The following is a 23,826-nucleotide window of genomic DNA, read 5'->3' as shown; positions in this document are numbered from 1 at the left end:
GCTCTCTGGGCCAAGGGAGCCATCAAGCGCGTTCCTGTCCCAGAAGTAGGTTGTGGTTTCAATTCTCACTACTTTCTGGTGCCCAAGAAGGACAAAGGCCTGCGTCCTATCTTTGATCTCAGGAACGTCAACCGCTTCCTCCAGAAGGAGAAGTTCAAAATATTGACGCTCGCTCAGATCTGGGAGACTGGCTGGTAGCGTTGGACTTGCAGGACGCCTATTTCAACAGACCCGTCCTGCCGCCCCTCCGCGTTACCTGCGGTTCACTGTAAGCCACAAGCACTTTGTTTACCGTGCTCCCCTTTGGCCTTACCAGTGCCCCTCGGGTGTTCACGAAAGTGATGGCAGTGGTTCCCGCTCATCTGCGCTGATCAGGGGTTCCAGTCTTCCCCTATCTCGACGACTGGTTGTTGAATGCGGGCTCACCCCAGACAGTGACTCCCACCCCCAGACTATGGCTGACCTCATGCATTTGCTGGGATTCTCCATAAACATGCCAAAGTCTCACCTGATTCCCTCTCAGAAGCTCCTTTTCATCGGAGTGGATCTGGACACAACACAGTTTTGGGTTTATCCTCCCGAACAGCGAGTCTGGGATATTCGGGCTATGATTCCGATGTTTCAGCCTCTATCCTGGATTTTGTTCAGCATGACCCTGAGGCTGCTGGTTAATCATGCCAGGTGGCATATGCGGGCTCTGCAGTGGGACCTGAAGTTCAAGTGGGCTCAGCATCAGGGGAATCTGTCAGATTGCGTCCAGACCTTGGAGGGCACTGCACGACAATTGCAGTGGTGGCTCACGAACCAGGATTGGGTCAACGGCAGATCCCTCTCCCTTCCCCAACTAGATCACATAGTGGTGACAGACGCATCCCTTCTGGGATGGACTGGCCACAAGGCAGAGGCAGAGATCAGAGGCCGCTGGTCTCCGGATGAGTCCGGGCTTCACATCAACCTGCTGGAGCTTTGGGTGATCCGTCTTGCACCAAAGGCATTCCTTTCCTCTGTCCGGGGAAGAGTAGTGAAGGTCTTCACGGACAACACCACCGCCATGTGGTACTGCAACAAACTGGGCAGGAAGGGGTTGTGTACCCTATGTCAGGAGGCCCTGCCCCTCTGGACATGGCTGGAACATCAGGGCATATCCCTGGTGGTTCAATACCTGGCAGGTTCACTGAACGCCAGGGTGGTCGAACTCAGCCACAGGTGCATGATGGATCACGAATGGCATCTTCACTTGGAGGTGGTGCAAGGTCTCTTTTTGCAGTAGGGAGAGCCTTGGTTAGATCTATTCGCCACAGAAGAGAATGATCAATGTCAGCAGTTCTACACGTTGGAATTTCCAAGGTGGCACTCGCTAGGTGACGCTTTTCGTCGCGAGTGGAGTTGTGGTCTTCTATACGCCTTTCTGCCTATACCACTTCTGCCCAGAGTGCTGAAGATGATCAAGCACAACCGGGCCCAAGTCATTCTTGGGGCTCCGGATTTGGCACGAAGAGTCTGGTATCCCAAGCTGCTCAACATTGCCAACGGTCCTTCACCCGAACCTGTCCAGCCTCCACCTCCTTGTGTGGAAGTTGAGCAGCGGCAGTTGACGTCATTTGACTTGCCTCCCGAAGTCTGTGATGTAATCCTGCTAACCAGGCGTCCCTCACTATGATGGTATACGCCTGCAGATGGAATACATTTGTAGCATGTGCACAGCAACGGCTATGGATCCCCTTTCTGGCCCTCTTTCTGAGGTTCTTTTGTTCCTCCTTTCTTTGGCCAAGCAGGGCTCTGCTCTGGGCACTCTCAAGGGCTACCTCTCGGCCATTTCAGCTTTTCTCAGGCTTCCTGATCAGCCTTCTCTTTTCAAGTCCCCTGTTGTAAATAGATTTCTTAAGGGCATTACTCATCTGTTTCCTCCTGTTCCCTTCGTAATGCCTCAGTGGGACTTGAACTTAGTATTAACCTATCTTATGTGCGCTCCCTTCGAGACGCTCCATAACTGTCCTCTCAGACTCTTAACTCTCAAAACTGCTTTTCTGGTGGCCATCACCTCTGAGCGCATGGTGAGTGAGCTACAAGCTCTGTCTTCTAAACCTCCCTTTCTGGGTCTTCATCCAGACAAGGTCGTCCTCAGAACTCGACCCTCCTTTCTTTCAAAGGTGGTCACTTCTTTTCATATTGGCCAAACCATCACTTTGCCCACTTTCTTTCTGCCTCCGCATCCTTCAAAAGAGGGAGAGGCTCCACCGTCTGGATCCAAAACGTGCGCTCTCCTTCTATTTGGATTGCACCAAACAATTCTGGGTGGATGATCAGCTCTTTGTTGGTTACGTGGGTGCTAGGAAAGGTCGTGCCGTGCACAAACGGACCATCTCCAGGTGAGTCGTTCTGTGCATCAAAGCCTTTTACTCATTCACTAATAAGGAGCCTCCAGTGAGCCTGCGTGCAAATTCTACCAGGCAATGGCAGCTACTACTGCTTTGGGACGGGGAGTCCCCCTACATGACGTCTGTCAGGCAGCTACGTGGGCATCGCTGCACACGTGTACAAGACACTACTGCCTGGACAGCCAAGTCCGGAGAGACGGCTTCTTTGGCTGTTCTTTTCTCCAGGACTTTCTGGTGTGATCTTGGTTCGCAGACCCACCTCTGGGATTGGTATTAACTAACTGTTTCTTTCAGATGAACAAGTTACTTACCTTCGGTAACTATATATCTGTAAGAAACATAGGTTAGTTATAGATTCCTTATGGCCACACCCATCCTGCCCGTTCTGCGAACTGATTTCTAGGGTTAAGGACATCCTTTCATGGCTCTAGTTTTGTGCACCAGTGGTCAGTGTCTTGCATGGCTCTGCGTTCCTAGCGTGGAAAGTCGTGTACAGAACTGACACCAGCGCACGAGGGCATCGTCTAAGTAACTTCCACAATGTCATTCCAGCGACCACGACGCCGACAACGGAAGCGGAGTCGACCGACGCCACCTACTGATGCGTGAGGTTACTGCTGACAAAAATCTTTCCGGATCCAGTCTGACACCTGGGGGATATTCTATGGTAAGGAATGTATAACTAACCTATGTTTCTTACAGATATATTGTTAATGAAGGTAAGTAACTTATTTGTCAGCATGGCATAAACCAACAATCAGCACAGGAGTTGTACCAATAGCTGCACAGGGGTGGCTTGGTGCAAGGTGCCAAGAAGGCGTCTGCAACCCTGTGGTTTTCAATGGAGACATTCCGTTTGGCAAAGTTGATGCTTGCTCGGGCAGGATGACTTCTTGAAGGTGACCACTGGCTGGAGACATAAGCTGGGTTCTTGGAGGATGCCTGGACACTGTCGGTTGGGCCACCGAAGTCCGTGAGGCGTCGGGTACACAGGTGTCTTTTGGCGTTGGGTTTCTTTACCAACTCCGATCAGGGGGACCTTTCAGGTTGAGTCAGCAGGTGTTGTCTTGAAGCTTGAGGGAGGTCAGGGATCACCAAATCGCAGGTCAGGGTCATTTGGGAGACCTTCTCGTGGTATTGGGCCACACGAACTCGGGCCATGGGCATCTGGAGCATAGTGGTGCAGAATTATGAAGACATCTAGATCCGGATTCTGTGTGTGAGTCTTGACTTGAACAAATCCTGTGCTCACTGGAAACAGTCTGTTAGATAAGTGCAGGCAGGCCTTCCAAGCTTTGGAGGTTGCGGTTGCTGAACTCACCGGGGTTCTTGCTGTAGGAAGGTTGAAGTCGGGACAGGACAGTAGGGCCAGGCCAAAGCAATAGGTGTCCTCTTCTTCCTGGGTCACCACGGCTCTTCGGTCTTTCTTTGTACCTCGAATCTGAGGAGGCAAGATACAGGGTCACCCCTAAATACTAAATTTAGGGGCATTAATAGGGATGTGCAGGTTGGGACCAATGGGTCCCTTTCTTGGGGTGGGTATACCCCCTATTATGCCACCCTCCAGTGGAAGGGGGTGTGAGCCTCCTCCTAAGTGGTTGAGTCCCCTCATCTTCAAGATGGAGGGGGATGATATGTGTGCTTCACCTTGCCTCCCCCACCTGAGCCGATGGGGTTGGCAAAGGTGGGCACACCTCTCATCCTAGCTTGGTTTTCACGCCGATTCTCCTGCCCAAAGTGGGGGGACAGAACTGGTGGGAGCCAGTTGCTGGGGACAGCAAAAGGCAGGGACAGCTCACAAAGGCTGGAGGACTTCCCTATCCTGGGAGGAGAAATGACCCCTCTGGGTCCAGAAACAAAGCCCATCCTTGTAAGGGATGTCAAGCCTCCTCCCCCAGGATGGGCTTTGTCTCTGGACCCAGAGAGCAGAGGCTCTCTCCCCAGGAGTCCAGAAACTTGTCTGGTGGTGGCAAACGATAGGTAGCGATTGAAGAACCACACCAGGCTGGTAGTTTTTCAGGGGGCATCTCTAAGATGCCCTCTGAGTACTTTTTACATGAAATCCCACACTGGTGTCAGTGTGGGTTTAATGTGTTGAGAACTTAGCTACCAAACTTTCCAGGTTTCAGTAAAGCCATTATGGTGCTGTGGAGTTCATAATGACCAACTCCCAGACCATATACTCTTTATAGCTTTACTACGCTTACAATGTCTAAGAATGGACTTGGACTCTGTAGGGGAACAGGGCTCTTTCCACTGTACGCTCATCTGGGGTCTAGTGCATCCTGCTAGAGGGGTGACTTACCTAGGGCTCAGGCAGTGGATTGCAGGCATGGCACACAGGGTTGTGTGCCATGTCAACTCTTCACTTTTTTCTGCACCAGAACACGCAGCCTGCAATGGCTGTCAAGGTACAGGGCCTCTGTGGGTGGCACATTAGGTGCTGCAGCCCTTAGTGGCCTTCCCTGGTCACAGTGCCCTTGGTACCCATGGTACCTTTTATAAGGGGCTTATCTGTGGCCAGAGAAGTGCCAATTGTGGGTATGTGATACGGAGTCCCCGCCGGCTGGGAACTCCATCATGGATTCTGAAGGTTCTCTCCTCGGGACGGCGGTTAGCGGTCATAGGGACGTCCCAGAGGAGGAGAGGACGCCCCAATATCCATTGCTGCCGTCCAGGAGGACTGTGGCCCCAGGCAAGTGTACTGGGCGAAATTACTAAAAAAGCTTATGGGACGGGGAATGGGAAGCTAAAGGCTTACATAAGTACAACATTAATTATAGCTTGAGTTTGCACTATAGGTTATTAAGATTTATAAATGGGAATCATCAACTTAATATCACCATAGTGTTATATTGACTATTTAAATAAATAACATTAGTTAACTCAAAGATGGCGCCCAAAGTCGGCAGTACACTCACGAGAGGTGGTGACATCATAATTCAATTCTTAGCGCGACTTTAATAAACCGGGTTCGCGGGACACTTTCTCCACCGAATCTTCGGAAGTGGGAATACTCGGGGACCGTAGAAAGGTGAGATTATAGAACCACAGGGCAAGTAATCTCATATCGCTGAGAAGGGCTTTTCTAATTCGTGATTACGTTTACCACGCAGGAAGCATTGAAAGATTCAGACGCATGAGAAATACACCACAACTGTTGATGCTATAACTTCCAGATAGTTTAAAGTCCACACACAACTAAACGGGAGCCGGAGTGGTCCACGACTACATTCCGGTAAGATTTCATAATGCTGCATAAATAATAAATAAGCGCGCAGAGAACAACTATGAGACTCATACTCTGCATATTAAAACAGGTATTCCATGGAGAAGCAGGCTAATAAGAAGGCTTAAGAACCAGTTTCCTCTATAGCGATAAGACTCAAAACAATTATAGGTGGAGGTATATTCAGATCTACACATTGTTACTGGATTACACAATAAACTCATCAGCTCTTTTAAGCTTTTTGGACCATAGCAACACAGGTAGAATACCAATAGATACCCGGTACCGAGCTGGAATCAGTTCAGTAAGATGTGCATTTCATCGCATTTCATCACTTTTCAGTCACGGGATGGACAGTTGGTTTAAAAGAGCACTTATAACACACTAGCAGTGAGCATGTTTAAGAGCACGACATTGGACTTCTGACATATATAGCATGCATACTCTGGAAATGACAAATTAGAGACTGTTTTTATTCAAAGGATTTGAAACCATTCTATTGACTAGTACTGTTTCTTTAGACATACGTTTTGGATGTGACAATGATTGAAATTTACAAATATATGGTTCTGTATATGTACCTCGTAAAGCCAGTCACTGTAATTAATGTATATATTTTTTCAAGTTTTCCCCTGACGAAGGGACCACCAGTCCCAAAATGCAATCGTCATTTAAGTCATTTAGTCATTGTTTCATAAAAAGGACATAATGTTGTACATATTGCTAACCATGCAATGAGTAATAAATTGCATTAATGAGAATGTTAAAAATGTGGTTTGTATTATGTGTCATTAATTAATGGACAATAAAAAAATTTAGACAGTATTTAACCCCATAGCTGTGCACCTTTGAGTTCAGGTTGCCCGAGCGGGACCTGACTACTTTTGAGTGATAGTACATGCTAGGGAGGCATAGGCAAACGTAGCACGCCATAAAGTTCAAAAACAGAGTAATTTAGGTTTGAATCAATAAAACAGGTGTGCACGACCCACTCTTTCACTGGTCCATGTTCGGAGCATAAATATTCAATAGTGCAATATTCCTACCATCCACACAACCCAACACCAAGACATAGTGGCCCTCTTGATCAATAACTGCCCTGTGCAACCAGAAGGGGACCCCAGGTCTGATCTAAATAAGAGCGCCCCACAAAAAAGCACAGTAAGAAGTAGCGTAGAGTTGACCCCACCAATTCCCCCAAAGGGCTCGGCCCTCAAATTCTGGAAGATAGGTCTCCTGGAGGAACGCAATATGCACTCCTCTACGTTTCAAATAAGACAATACAGTATAAACCTTGGAGGGGGATGAAAGGTCCCACACGTTCCATGTGAGCAATCTAACTTGTGTAGTCATGAGCAGCGGTCCAAGAAAGGGAAGGGACACACTTGGAACCCCCCATCATCTACCCCGAAAAAACAGAAGTGCCGTACCGAGCACACAGCTCCACAGCCTCATCAAGATAGTTGGTGCATAGCTTTTTCTTAACTGCTAGGAATGACCTCGTCTTGGTCTATACCTGAAGGACCAGAGACATCTTGGCGTTGTCTACCGCTAAAGGGCCTTGCGCATTGGCCTGTTGCAGGAGATGGTCCCTATCTTGGAAATGTAGGAGGCTGGCCACCACCGGATGTGGTGGGGCCCGAGGGCAAGGTATATGCACCGGCACCCTGTGCGCATGCTCGAAGGCATAGAATCTGGAGAGGCTCTCTGGGGACTCGACTTATCTGGATGCTCGGTTCCAGGAGGTAAACAGAAAGTCACCCGCAACAGTCCCACAATGCAGATGTTATTGCGACGGGTCCACCCCTCCTGATCATCCAAGTGAGCAGCCAAGCATTGGTTCTATGCCTCAAGAATGATTAACAGCTGGTGACAGAGAATGCACCGTGCCTTCTAGGGGTGCAACCCTCTCCAAAACCTATTGTGAATCCTCTCGAATAAGGCCCAGCTCCACTGAGAGAAAGTCTATTTTATCCTCCAAACGTTCCCCAGATGAGTCAATGACGGACAGACATTTCTCAAACTTGTCATCCATGTACGCCATGTTCCCACCGGGAGTGCAGTGCTTGATTGCCTCCTAGGGGGTGCTTGTGCTTACATCCTCCTTGGATCGCTGTGTGCCACCCATGGTGATTTCCAGCACTCTCTGGGCCCTAGTTGGAATCAAGACACCCACACACCACTACTCATCTGCAGCATCCCAGCCAATGACACAACACCTATAGGCTGCCCATTGTGTTGTAGCAGGCCAGGAGGGTGTCAAAGGCCCACGAGCCAGTCAGTAAACATCTCAATGTGTGCACCAAAGTTTACAAGTGCGACTGGTCAGCCAAACAGCCATAATACCAAAGTACAGCGAGAAATCTGTCTCCCCAGGACCACGTCAGGTGGTCCCCACATGCCAGGAATCTAGAAGGCCAGTCAGTCCCCTGTGCATTCTCCTGATGATTTGAGGGTCAAACAGGATCCCAAACACACACCTAATTGCACAGAGAGAGAGTAAAACAGAGGCTTGTGTTGGAAACCTGATCATAGTGCAGCAGGAAAGGAGCCATTAAAACAGTCACCCCTAAGCCAAGAGCAAGTCAATGAGTCCCCACTGCCAGCGAGCCCAGAAAGACAATGAAGCAGGCCACTGAAGATGCAGCAAGGGCTGCAAGCTCTGCTTCTTCTGTCTTTGCGGCCATCCATGTGGCCCAGGTGCCCCCAACACCATTCACCTGCATGTCCAAGAGGGGTGGGGGGCACCAATAGCACTCTTTATGGCAGGGATGTAAGGGCACTCTTGGCCGCCGCAATCAGCGTGGATGAAGACCAGGCAACCAGCACCATGCACCAGCACTCCAGAACAAATGCAGGTGAAATCACGAGGGACTACACACATGCAGATCCCCAAATGAAGTGGCCAGGTAAGGGCAACCACCCCATGAAGTTCACCGCTGTAGCTGCTGTCAAAATCCAATGCGGCCACCGGTAACAAAGCGAGGCCAACATTTTTGGGGGCGCTAGAGGGCGCACAGGCAGTTTGGCCGCACTGTAGTGAGGCTCCTGCAGCCTGGATAATTTATCCTTAATTTATCCTCTCTAACTGGCGTGTAATTATGCTGTAAATGCGGTACGACATGAGTTAATGCATTCCCCGGCCTCGGCAAAAGTCTGAAGACGATCCGTTGCAGGGGTGAGCGTTGGTGAGGTCCGAAAGCTACTGCCGAGTCCTGGCTGGAGGTGTGTGGGACGAAGGAGGCGGCGCCCTGCAGCTACGAGAGTCTTCGACTCACCACGAGGGGAACAGGCCACATCGGGCCTGACCATAGAACCGGGTGCAGGTCCCCGATCCGCTACGGCACAACCTACCGCACTATACTGGACGGCAATTGAGGGCTACAGCAGCTAATGTCTTTCCTGCAGCACGAAGAAACACGCGCCCTCTCCACTTTGACGGAGCATAGGCGGGTCTGACACAGAGCTCCTGGAACTACCCACCGGTGTCGGCTCCACTCGCGAGTGCCTCTCGCTGGGTTCACCTAGCTGGGAGCGCCGGCGGTGAAAGGAAGGTACACGTGAGCCTGGGAGGTGGATAATAGACTGAGCCCACTCTATGAGCACTGCCCTGAGCCTGCTATAAACTGACTCGTGCGAGAGCTGAACAGACTCCCCCTTACTACGCGATGAGCAAGCAAATGGCCGGTACGTGCTGAGGTGACGGGGCTACGCGACCCCCCCCCCCGCCCCCCCCGAGACTGTATGGGGCTCTTTGCGCAAACTGCTTAAGTGACTTGGGAGGCGCCCCCTCGACGCCTCTAATCACCGCTGCACACCTGGAAACAGTGGAGACTGCACACCGCCTCCTCTGCAGCGGACTCTGTGAGCATATTGCAATACGACTAGCTGGCTGTGGGCTGTGGGCACTACCGTGGAGGGAGACCTTACAAGCCCTGCAGAGTACACACATTGAGCCTCAGGCACCCTTCGACTGGGCCCACACACGTATATTTGACGGCTATCAAAACCAGAGCGTTCACAAAATGGAATCGCACACTGCTTATACACCAGCGGGATCGCCCCTAAGGACCATGGTAATTGTAGTACCGTTTTCTGCGATGCATCTTCTTTCAAAGTCCCGCGTAGCTTCAAATCTTCGCCATCCCTGTACACGTGTTTCGGGGTATTTACCCTTCATCAGCAGGGATTAGGCCATCTTCTGGGGTTGCTGCGTGCTGCCAAATATTACCTGGTATAGTACCACACAAAGGCACGCAGGTGCGGGGTCCCTAGCTTGTCAGCTAACAGCTCAAGGGAGCATAAACATTCACAAAATGGGGTCGCACACTGCTTATACACCAGCGGGATTGCCCCTAAGGACCATGGTAATTGTAGTACCGTTTTCTGCAATGCATCTTCTTTCGAAGTCCCGCGTAGCTTCAAATCTTCGCCATCCCTGTACACGTGTTTCGGGGTATTTACCCCTCGTCAGCAGGGATTAGGCCATCTTCTGGGGTTGCTGCGTGCTGCCAAATATTACCAGATATAGTACCACACAAAGGCACGCAGGTGCGGGGTCCTTAGCTCGTCAGCTAAAAGCTCAAGGGAGCATAAACATTCACAAAATGGGGTCGCACACTGCTTATACACCAGCGGGATCGCCCCTAAGGACCATGGTAATTGTAGTACTGTTTTCTGCGATGCATCTTCTTTCGAAGTCCCGCGTAGCTTCAAATCTTCGCCATCCCTGTACACGTGTTTCGGGGTATTTACCCCTCGTCAGCAGGGATTAGGCCATCTTCTGGGGTTGCTGCGTGCTGCCAAATATTACCAGGTATAGTACCACAGAAAGGCACGCTGGTGCAGGGTCCCTACCTCGTCAGCTAACAGCTCAAGGGAGCATAAACATTCACAAAATGGGATCGCACACTGCTTATACACCAGCGGGATCGCCCCTAAGGACCATGGTAATTGTAGTACCGTTTTCTGCGATGCATCTTCTTTCGAAGTCCCGTGTAGCTTCAAATCTTCGCCATCCTTGTACACGTGTTTCGGGGTATTTACCCCTCGTCAGCAGGGATTAGGCCATCTTCTGGGGTTGCTGCGTGCTGCCAAATATTACCAGGTATAGTACCACACAAAGGCACGCAGGTGCGGGGTCCCTAGCTCGTCAGCTAACAGCTCAAGGGAGCATAAACATTTACAAAATGGGGTCGCACACTGCTTATACACCAGCGGGATCGCCCCTAAGGACCATGGTAATTGTAGTACCGTTTTCTGCGATGCATTTTCTTTCGAAGTCCAGCGTAGCTTCAAATCTTCGCCATCCCTGTACACGTGTTTCGGGGTATTTACCCCTCGTCAGCAGGGATTAGGCCATCTTCTGGGGTTGCTGCGTGCTGCCAAATATTACCAGGTATAGTACCACACAAAGGCACGCAGGTGCGGGGTCCCTAGCTCGTCAGCTAACAGCTCAAGGGAGCATAAACATTCACAAAATGGGGTCGCACACTGCTTATACACCAGCGGGATCACCCCTAAGGACCATGGTAATTGTAGTACCGTTTTCTGCGATGCATCTTCTTTCGAAGTCCCGTGTAGCTTCAAATCTTCGCCATCCCTGTACACGTGTTTCGGGGTATTTACCCCTCGTCAGCAGGGATTAAGCCATCTTCTGGGGTTGCTGCGTGCTGCCAAATATTACCAGGTATAGTACCACACAAAGGCACGCAGGTGCGGGGTCCCTAGCTCGTCAGCTAACAGCGCAAGGGAGCATAAACATTCACAAGACCAAAGCGGCATCGGGGGTGCAGATAGTGATATCTGCGACTACGAAGGCCGCGCCGATTCTCCGCGGTGAGGAGGCAACAGTATCAGCGCAGGGAGGTGCTGCTAACTCGCGGGGCTATTACTCGCCCGCGGACAGCGGCGACACCATGGGCAAACCGGATACCCGCCAACCGAAGCTCAGCTTTGACACCGTGGGAAAAAGAGGCCCGAAGCTAACGACAGGCGCTGGTGGCCCGAGCAGGACGGAAGTGGCAGGGGACAATCCAGAGACACCTGACATGGACATGCAGCAGATATTATTGGAAATGCGTCAGGGGTTTGCCATAGTTGTGGATAAGGTAGACCGTATGTCTTCTAGGATGGACGCCATTGCCCACAAACTGGACCTCCATGATGAGCGGCTCAAGGACGCAGAACGACGTATTTATGACAGTGATGACGTCACGGCATCCCACACGACACAGCTTGCACGAATGAACAACCTCCTAAGAGTGATTGCAGCTAAAAATGAGGACTTGGAAGCCTGTAGCCGGCGCAACAACATTCGCGTAACGGACATTCCAGAATCCACGAACACTGGGCGCATGGAGGAATATATAGAAAAACTACTGCTCAATACTGTTGGCTCAGAGGCATTCTCCTCACAGTTCATAGTTGAGAGGGCCCACCGATCCCTTGGTCCGCGCCCCAAGCCTGGAGCCCCACCACGGCCTATTATTGCGCGTCTGTTGAACTACCGAGATCGAGACGTGGCTCTGAGGGCAGCGGGCACACAGAAGAACTTGTCATACGACGGAGTCTCCTTCTCGATATATCCTGATTTCACACCGATGGTACAAGAAGAACGGCGCAAGTTTATCGAAGTGAAAAAGAAACTGCGCGCAGCTCAAATTGATTATGCCCTGTTGTACCCTGCACAACTCCGGGTGACGCACCAAGGAAGACAGCGATTCTTCACCAATCCACAGCAGGTGGAAGACTATCTACGCGTTATAAGGAGACCGTCACAGAACGCCGGTGGGGGAAGCCCTGCACAGCAAAATGATGCCCGTGAAACGGATGAGGAGGCCTAATACTCGTACATTAAAGCCAGTAGACCGTAGATCGCTTCGTAAGCTCTGCTGGATAAAGACCTTCGTTTGGGGCCTCTGCCGAGGCTGGGGACACTAGATGACTGAAACACTCAAGTGACCTGCAACTTCGCCGGTGGTAATGTATTCCAAGCCCACTTCCCCGCCTCAGACAAATCCCAGAGGTCACCCAGGTAGTATGGCTTGAGGTGTGGGAGGTGACAGTGCAGCTCCCTCTGGCTGCGCCCCTGCGGGAGTTCCCCCGTATTGGTTTGTGATTTTGGGAGTTAATGGAGTTGTTCCAAGGGGTTGAGGGGGGAGGGTGGGGAAATCATACTGGCGAGTTGGGGACGCTTCAGTGGGTGGGGGGAGGGACACAGGGGCAGGCAGTTGGGGACACTGATTATGGGGTGCGATTTTTCAATGACACTTTGTTTAACAGTAAGTTTGTAATGGATGTTGATGCACTCAAATCACAAGAGGCACTGGGAGGGAGAGGGGAGGGAGGTTGCTATTGGGCACACTGTTCCGTAATCACACAACATGTATATTTTGGTCAGAGAACATTCACTGTAGTGCGGGTAGACGGCCACACGATGTACGCTTCATATTACAAGATTATAGATCTGCATTATTGGCAACGAGGAAGATCTACTCCAAGAAGTCTATCATACACAGTTTAAGATGGTGGGAAGCAAAAGTGACCCATCTGGGAGAAATTGTATAACATGGGGGTGTTTGGGGCACATCTCACTAACCTTTGTCTGCTGTTATGGCCCTAATGTTGACGACCCCCGATTCTTTACGGACTTATGGGCTGCAACCCTAGCCACAAGCCCTGATCGCATCATTTGGGGAGGAGATTTTAACGTGACATACGACCCAGTGATAGACAGATCACATTCTGCCCCACATCACTACACCAAGTCACACACTGAGCTACGAGCGATATTGCAGGAATACGAGCTGGTGGACACCTGGAGACATCTGCACCCTGACACACGAGAAGGTACACACTCCACTGCACAAGCCGCGTCATGGGCACGATTAGATTACATATTTATGTCACGAGAGCTCTGTCCAATGATCACTAAAGCGTAACATTTAGCCAGAACTTACTCAGACCATGCCCCAGTGAAACTTACCCTAGCCGCAGAGGACTTGGGTCCCCACAAAATCCCCTGGAGATTACAACCCACAATGCTGCTTGATACATGTTTTCAAGAGGAACTCCGGGAAGAAGTTTTGGATTTTTTCCAGCGCAATAAAAGGTCTGTAGACAGTGTTGACATGATTTGGGAAGCTTTTAAAGTAACGCTGAGAGGGATTTGCATATCGAAGGGGGCGGGCGTCCTAAAAAGCATACTGCATACACTCACCACTCTAGAACATGACTTGAAGCGGTCGGAAGCGTCCCTGACATTGCGCCCTACAAAAGCAACGCATGCCCAAATTAGAGAGAAGCTGACGGAATATAAAGATGCAGCTACTAGGGAATCGATATTCAGAGGCCGATACTGGTCAGCACGTAGATATGGAGAGGGGGAGCGACCGGGGAAGGCATTGGCAGCGACAATAAAAATGATGCGGCCAATGAACGTAGTGCTTGAAATAGAAGGGGAAGAAGGGAGACTTTATCGAGATACGATGCATATCCTGAATGCCTTCACTACTCACTACGCTAAATTATACACCTCAACTAGGACGGCCAAATTCAACCTCACCGAATATCTGGCAGACGTGTCGTTGGCATGGTTGAGTGACACGCAACAGCGTTTCCTAAGCGCCCAGTTCGAGCTAGACGAGGTGAGAGATGCCATAATGCATATGCAATCGGGCAAGGCCACTGGATCGGACGGCATCCCCATAGAATTCTATAAAACATACATTGATTTTACGGCCCCAGTGCTACGAGAAGTTTATGAAGATGCACTTGAGGTGGGCCACCTACCCTCTTCCATGAGAATGGCCCTTATAACATCGCGTCTAAAGCCAGGGAAAGCACCACAGCAGTGTGACTCTCACAGGCCTCTATCGCTGCTCAACAGTGATGTCAAAATCCTAGCTAAAATTATAGCCACACATCTCAATCTCCTCATGGAGAATCTGATATTGCCAGACCAATCAGGCTTTGTGCCTGGCAGAGCGACGTCGCACAATTTGAGAACTTTCTTCACAGTTTTGAACACTGTATCTGAAGAGTTGCCCATGGCGGCCATATTCCTAGATGCTACCAAAGCATTTGATTCCCTGGAATGGGACTATGTGTTTGCAGTCATGGAACGCATGGGATTCCCCCCTATCTTTCTTACCTGGATCAGGCTATTGTATGAATCGCCCACAGCCAAAGTGGTTATTAATGGGAGACTGTCACAAGACATACCTATAACGAGAGGCACTAGACAGGGATGCCCATTATCACCCCTGCTGTTTGCAATCGAAGTGGACCCGTTAGCGGCAAAACTAAGACAACACCATAATGACAAGGCTCTGCAGTGCAATTTACGACAAATTCTCGTCTCCTTATACGCAGACGACATCACATTGTATATCCGGGACCCCTAGCAGAACATGAACCCCATCCTTAGGGAATTTATAACATTTGGTAGACTCTCCGGGGTTCAAATAAATTGGAGCAAGTCGTGCTGTTTTCCCCTTACAACGGCGACAGCTAGGTTTCCTATGGATTACCCCATACCCTGGAGTGACGACGAGTTTAAATATCTGGGGATTCATATATCCAAGGACAGAGAAGAGCTGATGAGAGCCAATTATGGAACCACTATGGTCCACATCTCCGACAAAGTTACGCGCTGGATCGCTTTGCCTCTTTCTATGGCGGGCAGAGCTTCACTGATAAAAATGGTATTATTACCGAAGCTGCTGTACTTATTCCTTAATATCCCTTTTTACCCTGGAAGGTATTTTTTTCAAAAATTAAAGTCGGAATTAATTTGACTGTTCTGGGGTGGCAAAAACCCCAGACTGAAATGGGATGTACTTGCGCGACCATATACGCAGGGAGGGTTTGGGAATCCTGACTTCGAGCTCTACTATTACAGCGCGCAAGCACACCATGCATTTTATTGGGTACATCAGCCCCGATATATGCCCCAAATAGCGGCAGAGCATTGGCTAGCACACCCAGTCCCCATAGAGGGCGCACTATATATCTCACTACCGGGAAGAGATAGGTCATCATCTACGGTGGTGAGCACACACAACACATGGTCTCATTTATGTGACATGCTGGGAACGTCCCTGCTATACTCGCCTCTTCTACCACTGGTTTACCATCCTGACATGCCCCTGTTGCAGGAGGCGATTTTTCACAAACTATTGGAACGCACCAAGATCAAGACGTGGGGGGACCGTTATCATAAAGGTACATTTAGAACCCGGGAGCACATGTTCATGGGTATACAGCAATCTAAGTTAGATACCTTTCTATATATTAGGCTCCGACAAGGCCTTAGGGCACTCACAACAGACTTTCCTAATAAACCTCCTATCTTTGCGCCACTGCACAAAATAATACTAGGGGGGACAGCCAAGAAATTAGTGTTGATTATCTATAAAACTGTGCAAGGGCTAAGAGAATTTGCCCCCCCAGGTGCTAGGGCAAAATGGAACCATGAACTAGGGATAGAACTGACAAACAGACAATGGGACTTTGCACACAGCAAACAGAGCGCATATCAGCGAGTAGTAGGCTTAGAATCATCCACTATAAGTACCTTCAGAGGCTGTACTTCACTCCTGCGCGCATGCATAAGCACCACTTGAGGGACTCGGACACTTGCGATCGATGCCACGCTCCAGGAGCTGATTTTTTCCATTTGGCATGGGCTTGTGGGGAGGTGCAGACTTATTGGGTACAAGTTTTTAAGGCTCTATCAGACATGATCAATGAAGAGATTGCCCCCTTCCCGGTCCTAGCACTCCTGGGATACGTAGAGCCAATCCAGGTGGTACACCGTAAATATACTGCACTTGCGCTCCTCATGGCTAAACGGCGAGTGGCCTGTAGATGGGGTAGAGGGAGGGTGCCTAAATTCAAGGATTGATTAAACAATCTTGTTTATTGTCAGGAACAACTGGCAACATATGCCGAGTTGCTACCACCCACCTCGAGACCGACAGATATCTGGGCACCCCTGACATGCTACTTACTTGCGCATACTGGCACAGACACCCCGTAGACTTTTGCTGATTGAGCACTCAGAGCTTATTGTACAGATCCCTATTAACGTTTTTGAGGTTTGGAAAAGGTGGATCGCCATGAATGTATTGTGATCAATAGAGTCAGGTAGTTGACAGCCTAATGCATACTATATATAGACAGCAAAAATACTACGGTACAAGTCCTCACCGGCCGCTCCCGAGTTCCCTATTGGTTCAATTACTGCACTGCCCCCGTGGAATGGTGATACTTGCTGTAGCATTGCATTGCAGGGTTTCTGCTGTGATGTGTACCCCTGAACTGCCCAATGAGAATGTATTGTTGGCATGGACTTGGAGAACACCTTTCGGACATGAATGTGTATGGATACGTGCCTACGTCGACCCCTAATTACTGCACACGATATTGACTGCTATTCTTTTTATCTCTACCGAACTGTGTGATTGTTAATATATTGGATTGTTTTGTGTCTTAACTGACAAAAAAGAAAAAAACTCAATAAACAAAGTAAAAAAAAAAAAAAGCGAGGCCAACATTTTGTGAATGCTCCAATCCAAAGCCAAATCTTCTCTCCGCGGCCCACAGCTCTGGCCACGCAGTCCAAACAGAGTCTGGGTGCTCTCCCTGGGTCCCAGATGCCCAACAGAGCCCCCCCCTAATTGTAGCGGGGAGAAGATGGTGGCTAGATTTGGCAGTGGGAATCGCAGTTGCCGAGGAGTCCAGCCATTCGTGTCCTCAAGTTATGGTGGCAGGGAACGCCCCCCACCCTTGTCACAGATCTTGCACACAGAGATGAGATCACAGAAGCGAGAGAGGCAATGCAGTTTGACTTTCAAGAATAAGTGGCCAATGATAGAAGCTGGCCTGGTATATGATGTCCACTAATTAAAGTGGGTGCCTTGCACCAGTCCAGATAATCCTTATGGTGATTTAAGAGATCTCAGACAACCTTAGAAAGCTATCTAAGTGGTAGCTGTGGAGGGAAGCCTTCAGGCTTAGTCTTTAAGGAGTGTAAAGCAGCTTGTTTTACCAGAATGCAATCTTATGGTATAGATTGAAAAGAGAACCACACAGTAGTTATATAATAAGTACTGTAACGTACTAGATAGTGTTATAAAAAGATGTATCTCCTACACAGGGATAGACACAAAGCACACAAAACTTCAGCAAAGAAATAATAGTAAATAGTACTAATACACAATGGGCCCCAGGGGGGAACAAACCAGATACTAAGAAAGTGGTATAAGAACCACAACTCAAGTGAAGACAGTGTTGAGAGGACATAGAATTACTGGGACCCCAAGGAACCACCCAAGGCGAGTAGATATGGACCCCACGGAGTGCGTGTGATAACACGACCGCGTGCTCCATAAAAGTCTATGTGAAAGTCGTGGTTGGAATTTTAGAGTTTAAGGACCCTTCCCAGTGCACTTCGAAGAAACCCCATAGAAGACAGAAGGTTGGAGAGCCACCCAACCTGTGGATACCGAAGTACCCAAGTTACCTATCCCAGGGATACCGCCATCGAACCCAATGCAGGACTTCAAAGAAGAGCAGTTGCTGGAAGGGTTGAAAGTGTCCATTGGAATCCAAACGTGGATTCTTTCCGGAGTACCTGAAAGCAGAGGGGACAGAGTCTGGGTCACTTGTGAGTGATCAGGGGCTCGGTAGGCGAATGCCCACCGATGTCGGGTGCTTCAGGATAGTTGACGGGGTCCTTCACACTGCAGCTGTGGGGACAAGGCGATGTCGAGGATGACCAGGAGCCGGATACGAGCTGTCCCACAAAGGATGTCAAGTGCTGAGGGGTCGGGGTCCGGCAGGAGCACCAACATGCCTTGGCAATGGCAACCCACGCAGAAGGTAAAGGAAGTGTACGTTTTGGACCCGCAAGGTCCAGGAGACTCACCACACACAGGGGAGTCGGGGCAGACCCCGAGCAATCAGGGGAGCCCAAGGAAAACAAAGATGACCCTCTGTCGGACGTCACCAGATTCCGGGCAGAAACCGACTCCTCAGAAGTGTAGACAGTGTCCCACTCTGTTCCCACGACACAACACTCCCTGCGGTTAATGATCACACACAGGAAGGGAGGTGACGCCAGAAAAGAGAGAGACCTAAAACCCTTAGGTCTCCTAGTATGAAGACAGGGTACTCGGATGTAGTACACAAAAAGAATCAGCAGCCTGCAGGGGAGAGAAGAACACAAGCAAACAATACACGACTTAGTATTCAACGATAAACTACATGCATCAGCTTTCTGTATTGAGTGTGCTGCAGGGCTCTTACCTGACCAACATGTGAAAGACACCCAAAAGGTATCCACGTAAAACAAAACATACGAACCAAAAAAGAGGAGTGGATACTTAGGTCTCTCTTGGATATGAAATGAATCCACTGAAGCAATGAGGTTGTTTAACACAGTCACTGGTTTTTTCCAAAACGGAAGAGTCAGGACATAAACGTACTCCAGGGTATGTGATACTCCTCACAGATTCCTTGAAGAAAAAACAAAAATAAAGTTCTCTCCAGAGGAGTTGTTTCTCGGGCTTCTTAGCCCACAAAATAGCTGCAGGACGCTAACACTCGGCGTCTTTCAAAATACAAACAAACGGAAAAAAACAAAACCCTTGGCAATTGTCCTGTCAGATAACTGACACGCCGGGGAAGCCTTCGCGGCTCTCTAGTTCTCAGGGATGAGTGAACAGGGTTCCAGCGGGGGCTCGCCGGGTGATGTCGAGGAAACACAAACAAACAAAAACAAAACCCTCGGCAAATGTCTTGTCAGGTAACTGACACGCCGGGGAAGCCTTCGCGGCTCTCTAGTTCTCAGAGATGAGTGAACAGGGTCCCAGCGGGGACTCGCAGGGTGAAGTCGAGGAACGCTGCTTCCAGGTTCTCCCAGCAGCGGGTAGGAACGAAGAACAAAAATTATCCAGAGATCACGGCGGCAGGGTAGATTGCACTAAGCCGCGTGGAGAGTCTCGAGGAACAGACTGCCAGTGCCGACGCGGCGGAGCGCGCGTCAGCGGTTTGGGACGAGGAAAAAAGGCACGATCCAGTACAACGGAACAAGGTCAGTAACGGAAGATCCAAGGGTCGGGTCTTGGGCAGGAATCCAAATGAAAACCAAGCACCGCCGATAGGGGAAAGGAGACATAAGAACCTCCCAGTCGGCCTTTGATTGGTGCATGAGAACCGTAGTCAGCTGCAAGGCGCCCCAAGGCATTCTGGGACTTGTAGTCCCTGCCAGGCAAGATATACCCTACAACACACTCAGCACAGGCCCTAAGAGCTCCGGGTCCTAACAGTACCCCCCCCTAAAGGTCTTCTCACGGGTCTAGGCTTGGAGGGATTGAGCGCGTGGAACCTACGCACTAATCTAGGAGCATGTATGTTCTCAGCTGGTTCCCAGGTTCTATCTTCTGGAGGATAACCCACCCAATCAATAAGATACTGGAGTCTGCCTCTGTGTCTACGTGAGTCTATCACACGCCTAACTTCATATTCACTTTCGCCTGCAACCAAAACAGGAGGAGGAGGGGGTTCAGGAAGTATTGGGGCCACATAGGGTTTCAGAAGGGAAGTGTGAAAAACGGGATGTATTTGCATCTCGGGTGGCAGTACCAGTTTGAGGGCAACAGGAGAAATGACTTTCATCACTTCAAAAGGCCCAAGATAACGGGGTTGTAACTTGCGTGGCCCTTCTATTCTCAGGTTCTTGGACGATAACCAAACCCTGTCGCCCACTGCATAAACGGGAGCGGGTCTTCGATGTTTGTCTGCTTGGGCCTTCATTACTTCTTTAGCTTGTTTCAATTCCTTTGTCGCCATCTCCCATATCTGTGACAGTGTTTGGTGATGGTCAAGAACTGCAGGATTCTGTGTGTCAGAGGGGAGTACCTCAAGAGGTATTATCTTGGGATGATAACCAGTGGTGAAAAAGAACGGAGAGATCTTGGAGGCGGCATGGGTGGAATTATTGTATGCAAATTCTGCAAGAGGGAGGGCTTGTACCCAATCCTGACATGTAGTTGTTATCAGACACCTGAGATACTGCTCTAAGGTTTGGTTGGTCCTTTCGGTTTGACCATCGGTCTGGGGATGGTAAGAGGAGGACAACCTGTGATCGATGTAAAGCGTTTTACACAACCCTTGCCAAAATCTGGAGATAAACTGGGGACCGCGATCTGATACTAACACAGATGGTAAACCATGCAACCGGACTATGTCTTTGATGAATATGTCCGCTAGTTCTACCGCTGAAGGGATCTTTTTCAGGGGGATGAAATGGGCCATCTTGGATAACAGATCCACAACAACCAGGATTGTGGTGTACCCGTGAACGTTAGGTAAGTCGGTGATGAAGTCCATACTAAGGGTAGTCCAGGGGCTATTGGGCACAGGAAGAGGTTGTAATAACCCTGCAGGTACGGTATGGGAGGCCTTCTGACGGGCACAGGTAGAACAGGCCTTGACGTGTTGTCTAACATCATGAGCTAGTTGCGGCCACCAAAACCATCGTTGGCAAAGGCTTTTAGTCTTATTCTCCCCGGGATGACCAGTTAAGGGCGTGTTATGACACCATTGTAGAACAAGGCGGTGTAACTCGTCATTAGGCAAAAAGATCTTATGGTCATGATACCACAGACGATCCACAATGGTGTTGTTTGGATCTTGTAACCAAGTGTCTTGATCTAGGGGTGCATAAGCCTGTTCTAAGATGTTCAAGAAGGTGTGAGAATCAGGGATTTGAACTCCTAAGGCCACAATTCTACTCTCGGGAACAAGAGGCAAAGGATTCTCCTGCACCCACTTGTTCTCCTCTCCAAGCCTGGAGAGGGCATCTGCCTTGCCCTGTCGAATTCCTGGTCTAAAGTGTATCACAAAATCATATTCCCCAAAAAAGGCAACCCACCGTAGTTGTCTGGGTGTAAGGGCTTTCGCAGTGCGAAAATATTGCAGGTTTTGATGATCAGAATAGACAGTGATCACATGGGAGGATCCTAACAGGTAGTGACGCCACTCCTGGAAGGCCCGTTTGATGGCAAGGAGTTCTCTTTCTCCGATGGTGTAATTCTGCTCTGACTGGGTCAAGGTTTTGGAGAAGTACGCCACAGGATGGAGAGTGCCCTTTAGATGATCTCTTTGTGATAACACACCTCCCACCGCATATTGAGAAGCATCAACTTCCAGGAAGTAGGGCTGTGTTTCGTCTGCATGTTTCATGATGGGCGCAGTAGTGAAACGTGCCTTAAGAGCCTGGAAGGCGTTATCAGCTTCCTTGTCCCAATGGAACTCAACCCCCTTTTTGAGCAGACGAGTGATGGGTGCTACTAGATCAGAAAAGTGATCCACAAACCTCCTATAGAAGTTTGCGAAACCCAGGAAGGATTGAATGTCCTTCACCGACTTGGGACTTGCCCATTCTAGGATAGCTGTTATTTTGGCTGGATCCATATGTATTCCTTTAGGAGAGATGACGAACCCCAAAAAGGCAACACGGTGGGTGTGAAAAATGCATTTATCGAGTTTAGCAAATAGGTGATGTTCTTGCAGTTTGCTCAATATGGCTCGAACATGAGTTACATGATCAGACTCGTTAGAGGAGTATATCAGTATATCATCGATATACACGATGACGAACAGATCTAAATATTCCCGCAGTATCTCATTTATAAAAAATTGAAACGCTGCGGGAGCATTACATAGTCCAAAGGGCATGACGTTATACTCATAAAGCCCGAATTTTGTCCTAAAGGCAGTTTTCCACTCGTCCCCTCTTTTAACTCTGATAAGGTGGTAGGCTCCTCTCAAATCAAGCTTGGTAAAAACGGTGGCCTTCCTAACCTGATCGAGCAGAGTGGAAATGAGGGGCAGCGGGTATTTATTTTTGATAGTGGCTTTGTTTAACACCCGGTAATCCAGGCAAGCCCGCAATCCCCCTTCCCGTTTGGGAATAAAAAAAATGGGGGAGGACACAGGAGAGGTGGAATGACTGATAAACCCCTTTGCCAACATGTCTTGCAAATATTCTTGTAGATATTTGGTCTCTGTTTCGGTAAGCGCATAAATGCGGCTAACAGGCAAATCCGCACCAGGTATAAGGTCTATCCTACAATCGTAGGAACGATGAGGCGGTAAAGCTACAGCTTTCACATCGTCAAACACTTCAGAAAACTGCAGGTATTCAGAGGGTAACGTAGCCCCATCGATGGTGGTCGCAGAACAATACACCGGAGTGTGCCAATGGTTGATGTCTCTGTAACAATGGGTTAGACAGTGAGCGGAGCGTAGGGTAACTGTTCTAGCGACCCAATCGATATGGGGGTTATGGGTCTGCAACCAGGGCACGCCTAGTATGGCACCGAAGTTGGGTGTATCTATTAAGTCGAAGGATATGCTTTCGCTATGTCCGTTGTCACACAACACGATGATTTCAGGGGTGTGGTGTTTTATCATTCCCGATGACAGGGCAGACCCATCCACTGCTCTAACATTTTCAGGGGTATCTTTCTTTATGAACTGGATTCCCAAGGATTTAGCCAGGGTAATATCCAAGAAATTTCCCGTGGCTCCTGAATCCAGAAGAACAGCCATGGTATGCCTTCCTTGCGAAGGCAACACAAATACAACCGAGATGGTAAAGGGTTTGGGAACAGCGGAATAGATGTTAGCCACCTGCTTGGAGGTCAGGGACAGCAAAGGACTTGGAAGAGCGACCTCACTACTCTCCAAGTCAACTAGTTTCCCGACTGCATAGATTTAACGAATTTATGCGGTCCTTCTCTCAAAGAGCTCTTGGGTTTCACCGGGCATTCTCGAGCGAAATGGCCAGCCTTGCCACAGTATAAACAGAGATTCAACTTACGTCTTTTCTCTTTTTCTTCGGGGGTTAGGGGGCCGCGTATCCCTCCTATCTGCATTGGTTCACTGGTGTCTTTGGTTTCTCTTTTTTCAGGTTTGGTTATCAGAAATTTGGGGAGGTCCCCGCGAGTTTTTTCACCCTTCCTCTCAGCCAGTCGGTGGTCTAATTTGACCACCAGATCAATGAATTCAGAACAGTTTTCAGGGGGGTCCACTATTTGAGACAAGATATCTTTGAGTTCGTCTTTCAACCCTCTGTAAAATAACGAAGTTCTTTTGTTGTCAGGCCAGTTAGTCTCTGTCACCAAGCGGTTGAAGGCGGTGATG

The sequence above is a fragment of the Lissotriton helveticus genome, chromosome 6 (genome assembly GCF_964261635.1).
Source record: "Lissotriton helveticus chromosome 6, aLisHel1.1, whole genome shotgun sequence".
Lineage (NCBI taxonomy): Eukaryota > Metazoa > Chordata > Amphibia > Caudata > Salamandridae > Lissotriton > Lissotriton helveticus.
The sequence above is the reverse complement of the archived record's forward strand: the minus strand, read 5'-3'. Positions refer to the sequence as shown.